This window comes from Chiloscyllium punctatum, unplaced genomic scaffold (genome assembly GCF_047496795.1).
Source record: "Chiloscyllium punctatum isolate Juve2018m unplaced genomic scaffold, sChiPun1.3 scaffold_1505, whole genome shotgun sequence".
Taxonomy (NCBI): Eukaryota; Metazoa; Chordata; class Chondrichthyes; order Orectolobiformes; family Hemiscylliidae; genus Chiloscyllium; species Chiloscyllium punctatum.
Genome location: NW_027311239.1, coordinates 3,403 through 15,000, shown reverse-complemented (window position 1 = coordinate 15,000; position 11,598 = coordinate 3,403).

Genomic DNA, 11,598 nt, shown 5'->3' with positions numbered 1-11,598 from the left:
CCCCTTTCGCCTGCAGGTCCCGAGCCGCCTTTATTTGCTGTTACGAGCATCGTGTGCCCCATACCTGCGTGACGAGCACCGCAGGGCGGCAGAGCCATCGCACTTGGCCGGGTGGCAGAGGAGGACCCGACTATTCACAGATAGCGGCCCAACGACTCCCAGAGCCGGTCGTGCGGCGCGCGAGGTCTGCTCTCTTCACAAGAGGCTTTATTAGGGAGTGCTAAGGCAAGGTTCTGTGCCCTCCACCCTCATCGCAACACCCATGGGAGCCTCCGGTCGTCAATAGACCGCCGCACCGGCCTCTGACTGACTCTCAGAATGGACGGAAAGAGCCGGGTAAGCCTTTCAAAAGATTCGACCACGTGCCGAAAACTTTAGACTTCCGTGAGCTCTCCGGCTTGCACCGAGACCCGAAGTCGACGTGCTAAGCACCACGGGACCCCTTTCGCCTGCAGGTCCCGAGCCGCCTTTATTTGCTGTTACGAGCATCGTGTGCCCCATACCTGCGTGACGAGCACCGCAGGGCGGCAGAGCCATCGCACTTGGCCGGGTGGCAGAGGAGGACCAGACTATTCACAGATAGCGGCCCAACGACTCCCAGAGCCGGTCGTGCGGCGCGCGAGGTCTGCTCTCATCACAAGAGGCTTTAGGGAGTGCTCAGGCAAGGGTCAGCCCGCAGCCTTCCTGGCAACACCCAGGGGAACCAGGCCACTCGCGTCTCTCGCCTTCATTTTCGACACGAGCGCCTGCGGAGGGCCACCACCCCCTCCGATTGTCAAGAGACCTCCGCACCGGCCTCTGACTTACTCTCAGAATGGACGGAAAGAGCCGGGTAAGCCTTTGAAAAGATTCGACCACGTGCCGAAAACTTTAGACTTCCGTGAGCTCTCCGGCTTGCACCGAGACCCGAAGTCGACGTGCTTAGCACCACGGGACCCCTTTCGCCTGCAGGTCCCGAGCCGCCTTTTATTTTTGTTACGAGTATCGTGTTCCCCAAACCTGGGTGACGAGCACCGCAGGGCGGCAGAGCCATCGCGCTTGTCCGGGTGGCAGAGGAGGACCAGACTATTCACAAATAGCGGCCCAACGACTCCCAGAGCCGGTCGTGCGGCAGGCGAGGTCTGCTCTCATCACAAGAGGCTTTAGGGAGTGCTCAGGCAACGGTCAGCCCGCAGCCTTCTTGGCAACACCCAAGGGAACCAGGCCACTCGCGTCTCTCGCCTTCATTTTGGACACGAGCGCCTGTGGAGGGACGGCCGGAGTCAACGTGGGGTTTGCCCGCCCTCCAATAGTGTCAAAAGACCGCCGCACAAGTCTCTGACTGACTCTTAGAACAGACAGAAAGAGTTTGTCAAATCTGTCAAAAAATTGACAAAGTGTCAAAAATTCGACTTCCAAGAGCTCTCCGGCATGCACTCATACCTGTCATTAAAGTGCTATGCCCGTGGAACCGTTTTTCGGATGCCTTTCAGAACGGTCCCGCGCCGCCATTTTGTTCTAAAAATCGTGTTCCCATATATCTCCGGGTACCCCGCCAACCTCACTGCGGAAAAACTACAAGTGGCACTGAATGGGTCTGAATTCCAAATTTGACTGCATCGGTCTGGAACTCGGTCCGGTCAAAACCGTTTGGATTTTTCTCGGTCCGGACTTCCGCGACAGACAAAGTTAAAGTTTTCGGGCTGCAGGCACAAAACGACAGCTGGCCATTTGCCGGGCTCAATTCACCCAATTCCTCCGGCACTTCGGAGCACATGTTCGGTGTAAGTTTGCGAATCTTTCCCGATGCTGCAGCATTTTCCTCCGCTGACACTTAGAATATTTTTCACACTTTGCTGAAAATTTTTCTAAGTGTTTTTTTCCAAGTTTTCCTGGTTACTGATTTCTTCTTTTTAAACATTTTTCTAAGTTTTTCTGGTTACTGATTTCTTCTTTTTAAACATTTTTCGCAGTTTGTCTGGTTACTGATTTCTTCTTTTTAAACATTTTTCGCCGTTTTTCTGGTTACTGATTTCTTCTTTTTAAACATTTTTCGCCGTTTTTCTGGTTACTGATTTCTTCTTTTTAAACATTTTTCTAAGTTTTTCTGGTTACTCATTTCTTCTTTTTAAACATTTTTCTAAGTTTTTCTGGTTACTGATTTCTTCTTTTTAAACATTTTTCTAAGTTTTTCTGGTTACTCATTTCTTCTTTTTAAACATTTTTCTAAGTTTTTCTGGTTACTCACTTCTTCTTTTTAAACATTTTTCGCCGTTTTTCTGGTTACTGATTTCTTCTTTTTAAACATTTTTCTAAGTTTTTCTGGTTACTCATTTCTTCTTTTTAAACATTTTTCTAAGTTTTTCTGGTTACTCATTTCTTCTTTTTAAACATTTTTCTAAGTTTTTCTGGTTACTGATTTCTTCTTTTTAAACATTTTTCTAAGTTTTTCTGGTTACTGATTTCTTCTTTTTAAACATTTTTCCTAAGTTTTCCTGGTTACTCATTTCTTCTTTTTAAACATTTTTCTAAGTTTTCCTGGTTACTCATTTCTTCTTTTTAAACATTTTTCTAAGTTTTCCTGGTTACTGATTTCTTCTTTTTAAACATTTTTCGCAGTTTTTCTGGTTACTGATTTCTTCTCTTTTTAAACATTTTTTCGCAGTTTGTCTGGTTACTGATTTCTTCTTTTTAAACATTTTTCGCCGTTTTTCTGGTTACTGATTTCTTCTTTTTAAACATTTTTCGCCGTTTTTCTGGTTACTGATTTCTTCTTTTTAAGCATTTTTCTAAGTTTTTCTGGTTACTCATTTCTTCTTTTTAAACATTTTTCTAAGTTTTTCTGGTTACTGATTTCTTCTTTTTAAACATTTTTCTAAGTTTTTCTGGTTACTCATTTCTTCTTTTTAAACATTTTTCTAAGTTTTTCTGGTTACTCACTTCTTCTTTTTAAACATTTTTCTAAGTTTTTCTGGTTACTGATTTCTTCTTTTTAAACATTTTTCGCCGTTTTTCTGGTTACTGATTTCTTCTTTTTAAACATTTTTCTAAGTTTTTCTGGTTACTCATTTCTTCTTTTTAAACATTTTTCTAAGTTTTTCTGGTTACTGATTTCTTCTTTTTAAACATTTTTCTAAGTTTTCCTGGTTACTGATTTCTTCTTTTTAAACATTTTTCGCAGTTTTTCTGGTTACTGATTTCTTCTTTTTAAACATTTTTCTAAGTTTTCCTGGTTACTGATTTCTTCTTTTTAAACATTTTTCGCAGTTTTTCTGGTTACTGATTTCTTCTTTTTAAACATTTTTCTAAGTTTTTCTGGTTACTGATTTCTTCTTTTTAAACATTTTTCTAAGTTTTTCTGGTTACTCACTTCTTCTTTTTAAACATTTTTCTAAGTTTTCCTGGTTACTGATTTCTTCTTTTTAAACATTTTTCGCAGTTTGTCTGGTTACTGATTTCTTCTTTTTAAACATTTTTCGCAGTTTTTCTGGTTACTGATTTCTTCTTTTTAAACATTTTTCTAAGTTTTTCTGGTTACTCACTTCTTCTTTTATAACATTTTTCTAAGTTTTCCTGGTTACTGATTTCTTCTTTTTAAACATTTTTCTAAGTTTTCCTGGTTACTGATTTCTTCTTTTTAAACATTTTTCTAAGTTTTCCTGGTTACTGATTTCTTCTTTTTAAACATTTTTCTAAGTTTTTCTGGTTACTCATTTCTTCTTTTTAAACATTTTTCGCAGTTTTTCTGGTTACTGATTTCTTCTTTTTAAACATTTTCCTAAGTTTTCCTGGTTACTGATTTCTTCTTTTTAAACATTTTTCTAAGTTTTCCTGGTTACTCATTTCTTCTTTTTGATCATTTTTCTAAGTTTTCCTGGTTACTGATTTCTTCGTTTTGAACATTTTTCTAAGTTTTCCTGGTTACTCACTTCTTCTTTTCAAACATTTTTCTTCGTTTTTCTGTTTACTCATTTAGCACTTTCAGGCACTTTCCCATCATTTCCTCGTTCCCGATTTCACCCTTTAAAACGCTTTCGGGCATTTCCCTAAGTTTTGCGGTTCACTCGTTTGGGACTCACTGACACCTTCTCTAGCTTCCCTGCTCACTTTTTTCGTACTGTTGAGAAAATTCGAACCCTTTCCTTAACTATGCCGGTTACTGACTTCACCGCTTCAGACCCTTGTCCCCGTAATGAAAGATACCATTTCCCACCGTGGGAAATGCACGAAAATCGGACTGAACACGGGGGAGGCTCCCCCCTCGAAGGCGAGACCGTCGGCAGAACCGCCGGGTCAAACCCGGCCGAGCTACCCGGCTTACAAGTCTCAAAGTCGGTATGAGCAGTCACGTCCACCCCCATTCCCTTTTGGACCACTTCCCACGGTTCCAAATGCATGAAAATCGGCCTGTACACGGGGGAGGCACCCGCCTCGAAGACGAGACCGTCGGCAGAACCGCCGGGTCAAACCCGGCTGAGCTACCCGGCTCGGAAGCGCCAAAGTCGGGTTGAGCAGTCACATTCACTCCCATCGACGTTTGGACCACTTCCCACGGTTCGAAATGCACGGAAATCGGCCTGTACACGGGGGAGGCACCCGCCTCGAAGAGGAGACTGTCGGCAGAACCGCCGGGTCAAACCCGGCTGTGCTAACCGGCTCGGAAGCGCCAAAGTCGGGTTGAGCAGTCACATTCACTCCCATCCCCTTTTGGGCAACTTCCCACGGTTGGAAATGCATGGAAATCGGACTGAACACGGGGGAGGCTCCCCCCTCGAAGGCGAGACCGTCGGCAGAACCGCAGGATCAAACCCGGCTGAGCTACCCGGCTTACAAGTCTCAAAGTCGGTATGAGCAGACACGTCCACCCCCATTCCCTTTTGGACCACTTCCCACGGTTCGAAATGCATGAAAATCGGCCTGTATACGGGGGAGGCACCCGCCTCGAAGACGAGACCGTCGGCAGACCCGCCGGGTCAAACCCGGCTGAGCTACCCGGCTCGGAAGCGCCAAAGTCGGGTTGAGCAGTCACATTCACTCCCATCCCCTTTTGGACCACTTCCCACGGTTCGAAATGCACGAAAATCGGCCTGTACACGGGGGAGGCACCCGCCTCGAAGACGAGACCGTCGGCAGAACCGCCGGAACAAACCCGGCTGAGCTACCCGGCTTACAAGTCTCAAAGTCGGTATGAGCAGACACGTCCACCCCCATTCCCTTTTGGACCACTTCCCACGGTTCGAAATGCATGAAAATCGGCCTGTATACGGGGGAGGCACCCGCCTCGAAGACGAGACCGTCGGCAGACCCGCCGGGTCAAACCCGGCTGAGCTACCCGGCTCGGAAGCGCCAAAGTCGGGTTGAGCAGTCACATTCACTCCCATCCCCTTTTGAACCTCTTCCCACCGTTGGAAATGCACGAAAATCGGCCTGTACACGGGGGAGGCTCCCCCCTCGAAGGCGAGACCGTCGGCAGAACCGCCGGGTCAAACCCGGCTGAGCTACCCGGCTTACAAGTCTCGAAGTCGGGTTGAGCAGTCACATTCACTCCCATCGACTTTTGGGCAACTTCCCACCGTTGCAAATGCATGAAAATCGGCCTGTACACGGGGGAGGCACCCGCCTCGAAGTCGAGACCGTCGGCAGAACCGCCGGGTCCAACCCGGCTGAGCTACCCGGCTTACAAGTCTCAAAGCCGGGTTGGGCAGTCACGTTCACCCCCATTCCCTTTTGGATCACTTCCCACGGTTCGAAATGCACGAAAACCGGCCTGTACACGGGGGAGGGTCCGCCCTCGAAGGCGAGACCGTCGGCAGAACCGCCGGGTCAAACCTGGCTGAGCTACCCGGCTTACAAGTCTCAAAGTCGGGTTGAGCAGTCACGTTCACTCCCATCGACTTTTAGACCACTTCCCACGGTTCGAAATGCACGAAAATCGGCCTGTACACGGGGGAGGCACCCGCCTCGAAGACGAGACCGTCGGCAGAACCGCCGGGTCAAACCCGGCCGAGCTACCCGGGTTAGAAGCCTCAGAGTCGGGTTGAGCAGTCACGTTCACTCCCATCGACTTTTAGACCACTTCCCACGGTTGGAAATGCACGAAAATCGGCCTGTACACGGGGGTGGCATCCGCCTCGAAGACGAGACCGTCGGCAGAACCGCCGGGTCAAACCCGGCTGAGCTACCCGGCTTACAAGTCTCAAAGTCGGGTTGAGCAGTCACATTCACTCCCATCGACTTTTGGGCAACTTCCCACGGTTCGAAATGCACAAGATTCGGCCTGAACACGGGGGACGCTCCCCCCTCGAAGGCGAGACCGTCGGCAGACCCGCCGGGTCAAACCCGGCTGAGCTACCCGGCTCGGAAGCGCCAAAGTCGGTATGAGCAGTCACGTTCACTCCCATCCCCTTTTGGACCGCTTCCCACGGTACGAAATGCATGAAAATCGGCCTGTACACGGGGGAGGCACCCGCCTCGAAGACGAGACCGTCGGCAGAACCGCCGGGTCAAACCCGGCTGAGCTACCGGCTTACAAGTCTCAAAGTCGGGTTGAGCAGTCACATTCACTCCCATCGACTTTTGGGCAACTTCCCACGGTTCGAAATGCACAAAATTCGGCCTGAACACGGGGGACGCTCCCCCCTCGAAGGCGAGACCGTCGGCAGAACCGCCGGGTCAAACCCGGCTGAGCTACCCGGCTTAAAAGTCTCAAAGTCGGTATGAGCAGTCACATTCACCCCCATTCCCTTTTGGACCACTTCCCACGGTTGGAAATGCATGAAAATCGGCCTGGACACGGGGGAGGCTCCCCCCTCGATGACGAGACCGTCGGCAGAACCGCCGGAACAAACCCGGCTGAGCTACCCGGCTTACAAGTCTCAAAGTCGGTATGAGCAGACACGTCCACCCCCATTCCCTTTTGGACCACTTCCCACCGTTGGAAATGCACGAAAATCGGCCTGTACACGGGGGAGGCACCGGCCTCGAAGACGAGACCGTCGGCAGAACCGCCGGATCAAACCCGGCCGAGCTACCCGGGTTAGAAGCCTCAGAGTCGGGTTGAGCAGTCACATTCACTCCCATCCCCTTTTGAACCTCTTCCCACCGTTGGAAATGCACGAAAATCGGCCTGTACACGGGGGAGGCTCCCCCCTCGAAGGCGAGACCGTCGGCAGAACCGCCGGGTCAAACCCGGCTGAGCTACCCGGCTTAAAAGTCTCAAAGTCGGGTTGAGCAGTCACATTCACTCCCATCGACTTTTGGGCAACTTCCCACCGTTGCAAATGCATGAAAATCGGCCTGTACACGGGGGAGGCTCCGCCCTCGAAGGCGAGACCGACGGCAGAACCGCCGGGTCAAACCCGGCCGGGCTACCCGGGTTAGAAGCCTCAGAGTCGGGTTGAGCAGTCGCATTCACCCCCATCCCCTTTTGAACCTCTTCCCACCGTTGGAAATGCACGAAAATCGGCCTGTACACGGGGGAGGCACCGGCCTCGAAGACGAGACCGTCGGCAGAACCGCCGGATCAAACCCGGCCGAGCTACCCGGGTTAGAAGCCTCAGAGTCGGGTTGAGCAGTCACATTCACTCCCATCCCCTTTTGAACCTCTTCCCACCGTTGGAAATGCACGGAAATCGGCCTGTACACGGGGGAGGCTCCCCCCTCGAAGGCGAGACCGTCGGCAGAACCGCCGGGTCAAACCCGGCTGAGCTACCCGGCTTACAAGTCTCAAAGTCGGTATGAGCAGACACGTCCACCCCCATTCCCTTTTGGACCACTTCCCACCGTTGGAAATGCACGAAAATCGGCCTGTACACGGGGGAGGCACCGGCCTCGAAGACGAGACCGTCGGCAGAACCGCCGGATCAAACCCGGCCGAGCTACCCGGGTTAGAAGCCTCAGAGTCGGGTTGAGCAGTCACATTCACTCCCATCCCCTTTTGAACCTCTTCCCACCGTTGGAAATGCACGAAAATCGGCCTGTACACGGGGGAGGCTCCCCCCTCGAAGGCGAGACCGTCGGCAGAACCGCCGGGTCAAACCCGGCTGAGCTACCCGGCTTAAAAGTCTCAAAGTCGGGTTGAGCAGTCACATTCACTCCCATCGACTTTTGGGCAACTTCCCACCGTTGCAAATGCATGAAAATCGGCCTGTACACGGGGGAGGCTCCGCCCTCGAAGGCGAGACCGACGGCAGAACCGCCGGGTCAAACCCGGCCGGGCTACCCGGCTCGGAAGCGCCAAAGTCGGGTTGAGCAGTCACATTCACCCCCATCCCCTTTTGGGCCACTTCCCACGGTTCGAAATGCATGAAAATCGGCCTGTACACGGGGGACGCTCCCCCCTCGAAGGCGAGGCAGTCGGCAGAACCGCCGGGTCAAACCCGGCTGAGCTACCCGGGTTAGATGCCTCAAAGTCGGGTTGAGCAGTCACATTCACCCCCATCCCCTTTCGGCCCCCTTCCCACGGTTGGAAATGCATGAAAATCGGCCTGTACACGGTGGGCGCTCCCCCCTCGAAGGTGAGACCTTCGGCAGAACCGCCGGGTCAAATCCTGCCGAGCTACCCGCGTTAGAGGTCTCAATGTCGGCTTCAGCAGTCACATTCAATCCCATTCCCGTTTGGACCTCTTCCCGCCGATGGAAATGCACAAAATTCGGCCTGAACACGCGGGGCGCTCCCCCCTCGAAGGCGAGACCGTCGCCAGAACCGCCGGGTCAAATCCGGCTGAGCTACCCGCGTTACAGGTCTCAAAGTCGGGTTGAGCAGTCACGTTCACCCCCATCCCCTTTCGGACCCCTTCCCACGGTTGGAAATGCATGAAAATCGGCCTGTACACGGTGGGCGCTCCCCCCTCGAAGGTGAGACCTTCGGCAGAACCGCCGGGTCAAATCCGGCCGAGCTACCCGCGTTAGAGGTCTCAATGTCGGCTTCAGCAGTCACATTCAATCCCATTCCCGTTTGGACCTCTTCCCGCCGATGGAAATGCACAAAATTCGGCCTGAACACGCGGGACGCTCCCCCCTCGAAGGTGAGACCTTCGGCAGAACCGCCGGGTCAAATCCGGCCGAGCTACCCGCGTTAGAGGTCTCAATGTCGGCTTCAGCAGTCACATTCAATCCCATTCCCGTTTGGACCTCTTCCCGCCGATGGAAATGCACAAAATTCGGCCTGAACACGCGGGACGCTCCCCCCTCGAAGGCGAGACCGTCGCCAGAACCGCCGGGTCAAATCCGGCTGAGCTACCCGCGTTACAGGTCTCAAAGTCGGGTTGAGCAGTCACGTTCACCCCCATCCCCTTTCGGACCCCTTCCCACGGTTGGAAATGCATGAAAATCGGCCTGTACACGGTGGGCGCTCCCCCCTCGAAGGTGAGACCTTCGGCAGAACCGCCGGGTCAAATCCGGCCGAGCTACCCGCGTTAGAGGTCTCAATGTCGGCTTCAGCAGTCACATTCAATCCCATTCCCGTTTGGACCTCTTCCCGCCGATGGAAATGCACAAAATTCGGCCTGAACACGCGGGACGCTCCCCCCTCGAAGGTGAGACCTTCGGCAGAACCGCCGGGTCAAATCCGGCCGAGCTACCCGCGTTAGAGGTCTCAATGTCGGCTTCAGCAGTCACATTCAATCCCATTCCCGTTTGGACCTCTTCCCGCCGATGGAAATGCACAAAATTCGGCCTGAACACGCGGGACGCTCCCCCCTCGAAGGCGAGACCGTCGCCAGAACCGCCGGGTCAAATCCGGCTGAGCTACCCGCGTTAGAGGTCTCAAAGTCGGGTTGAGCAGTCACGTTCACCCCCATCCCCTTTCGGACCCCTTCCCACGGTTGGAAATGCATGAAAATCGGCCTGTACACGGTGGGCGCTCCCCCCTCGAAGCTGAGACCTTCGGCAGAACCGCCGGGTCAAATCCGGCCGAGCTACCCGCGTTAGAGGTCTCAATGTCGGCTTCAGCAGTCACATTCAATCCCATTCCCGTTTGGACCTCTTCCCGCCGATGGAAATGCACAAAACTCGGCCTGAACACGCGGGACGCTCCCCCCTCGAAGGTGAGACCTTCGGCAGACCCGCCGGGTCAAATCCGGCCGAGCTACCCGCGTTAGAGGTCTCAATGTCGGCTTCAGCAGTCACATTCAATCCCATTCCCGTTTGGACCTCTTCCCGCCGATGGAAATGCACAAAATTCGGCCTGAACACGCGGGACGCTCCCCCCTCGAAGGCGAGACCGTCGCCAGAACCGCCGGGTCAAATCCGGCCGAGCTACCCGCGTTAGAGGTCTCAATGTCGGCTTCAGCAGTCACATTCAATCCCATTCCCTTTTGGAACACTTCCCGCCGTTAACAATGCACGATATTCGGCCTGAACACGCGGGACGCTCCCCCCTCGAAGGTGAGACCTTCGGCAGAACCGCCGGGTCAAATCCGGCCGAGCTACCCGCGTTAGAGGTCTCAATGTCGGCTTCAGCAGTCACATTCAATCCCATTCCCGTTTGGACCTCTTCCCGCCGATGGAAATGCACAAAATTCGGCCTGAACACGCGGACGCTCCCCCCTCGAAGGCGAGACCGTCGCCAGAACCGCCGGGTCAAATCCGGCCGAGCTACCCGCGTTAGAGGTCTCAATGTCGGCTTCAGCAGTCACATTCAATCCCATTCACGTTTGGAACACTTCCCGCCGTTAACAATGCACGATATTCGGCCTGAACACGCGGGACGCTCCCCCCTCGAAGGTGAGACCTTCGGCAGAACCGCCGGGTCAAATCCTGCCGAGCTACCCGCGTTAGAGGTCTCAATGTCGGCTTCAGCAGTCACATTCAATCCCATTCCCGTTTGGACCTCTTCCCGCCGATGGAAATGCACAAAATTCGGCCTGAACACGCGGGGCGCTCCCCCCTCGAAGGCGAGACCGTCGCCAGAACCGCCGGGTCAAATCCGGCTGAGCTACCCGCGTTACAGGTCTCAAAGTCGGCTTCAGCAGTCACATTCAATCCCATTCCCTTTTGGAACACTTCCCGCCGTTAACAATGCACGATATTCGGACTGAACACGGGGGCCGGTCCGCCCTCGAAGTCAACACCGTCCGCAGAACCGCCGGGGCAAATCCGGCTGAGCTACCCCGCCCCCGAACACTCAAAGTCCCTCTGAAGCCTTGCATTCGCCTCCTTGGAAAATTGACGTCAAACATTACCAAAATCGGGGGCACGAGCACTAAAGCTAAGTCTCACCCTTTCCCTATCCCTAACCAGGAACCGAACGCCCACCCTCAGCCTCACACCAACGCCGGTGCCACTCCAGACAGACACACCCTTCAAAACCACACCCATCCGGCCATGCAACTCAAAAAGGGTCCAAATTCAGAAACACCCCCTTCAAAAGGCACTCCATCCTCGGCCACACCACCGGGACATGCTCCCCTCGGCGATAATTAAGCCCCCACCACTATTTGAAGCCAACCGCAGCCGCAACTCGAACGGAGAAATCAGTAACCAATTCAAAAATGCGCTTGGTTACTGATTTCTACTGAGCCGAAAAAATTCTAAGTGTCGGTGGTTACTGATTTATACCAACCCGAAAAAATTCTAAGTGTCAGTGGTTACTGATTTATACCAACCCGAAAATATTCT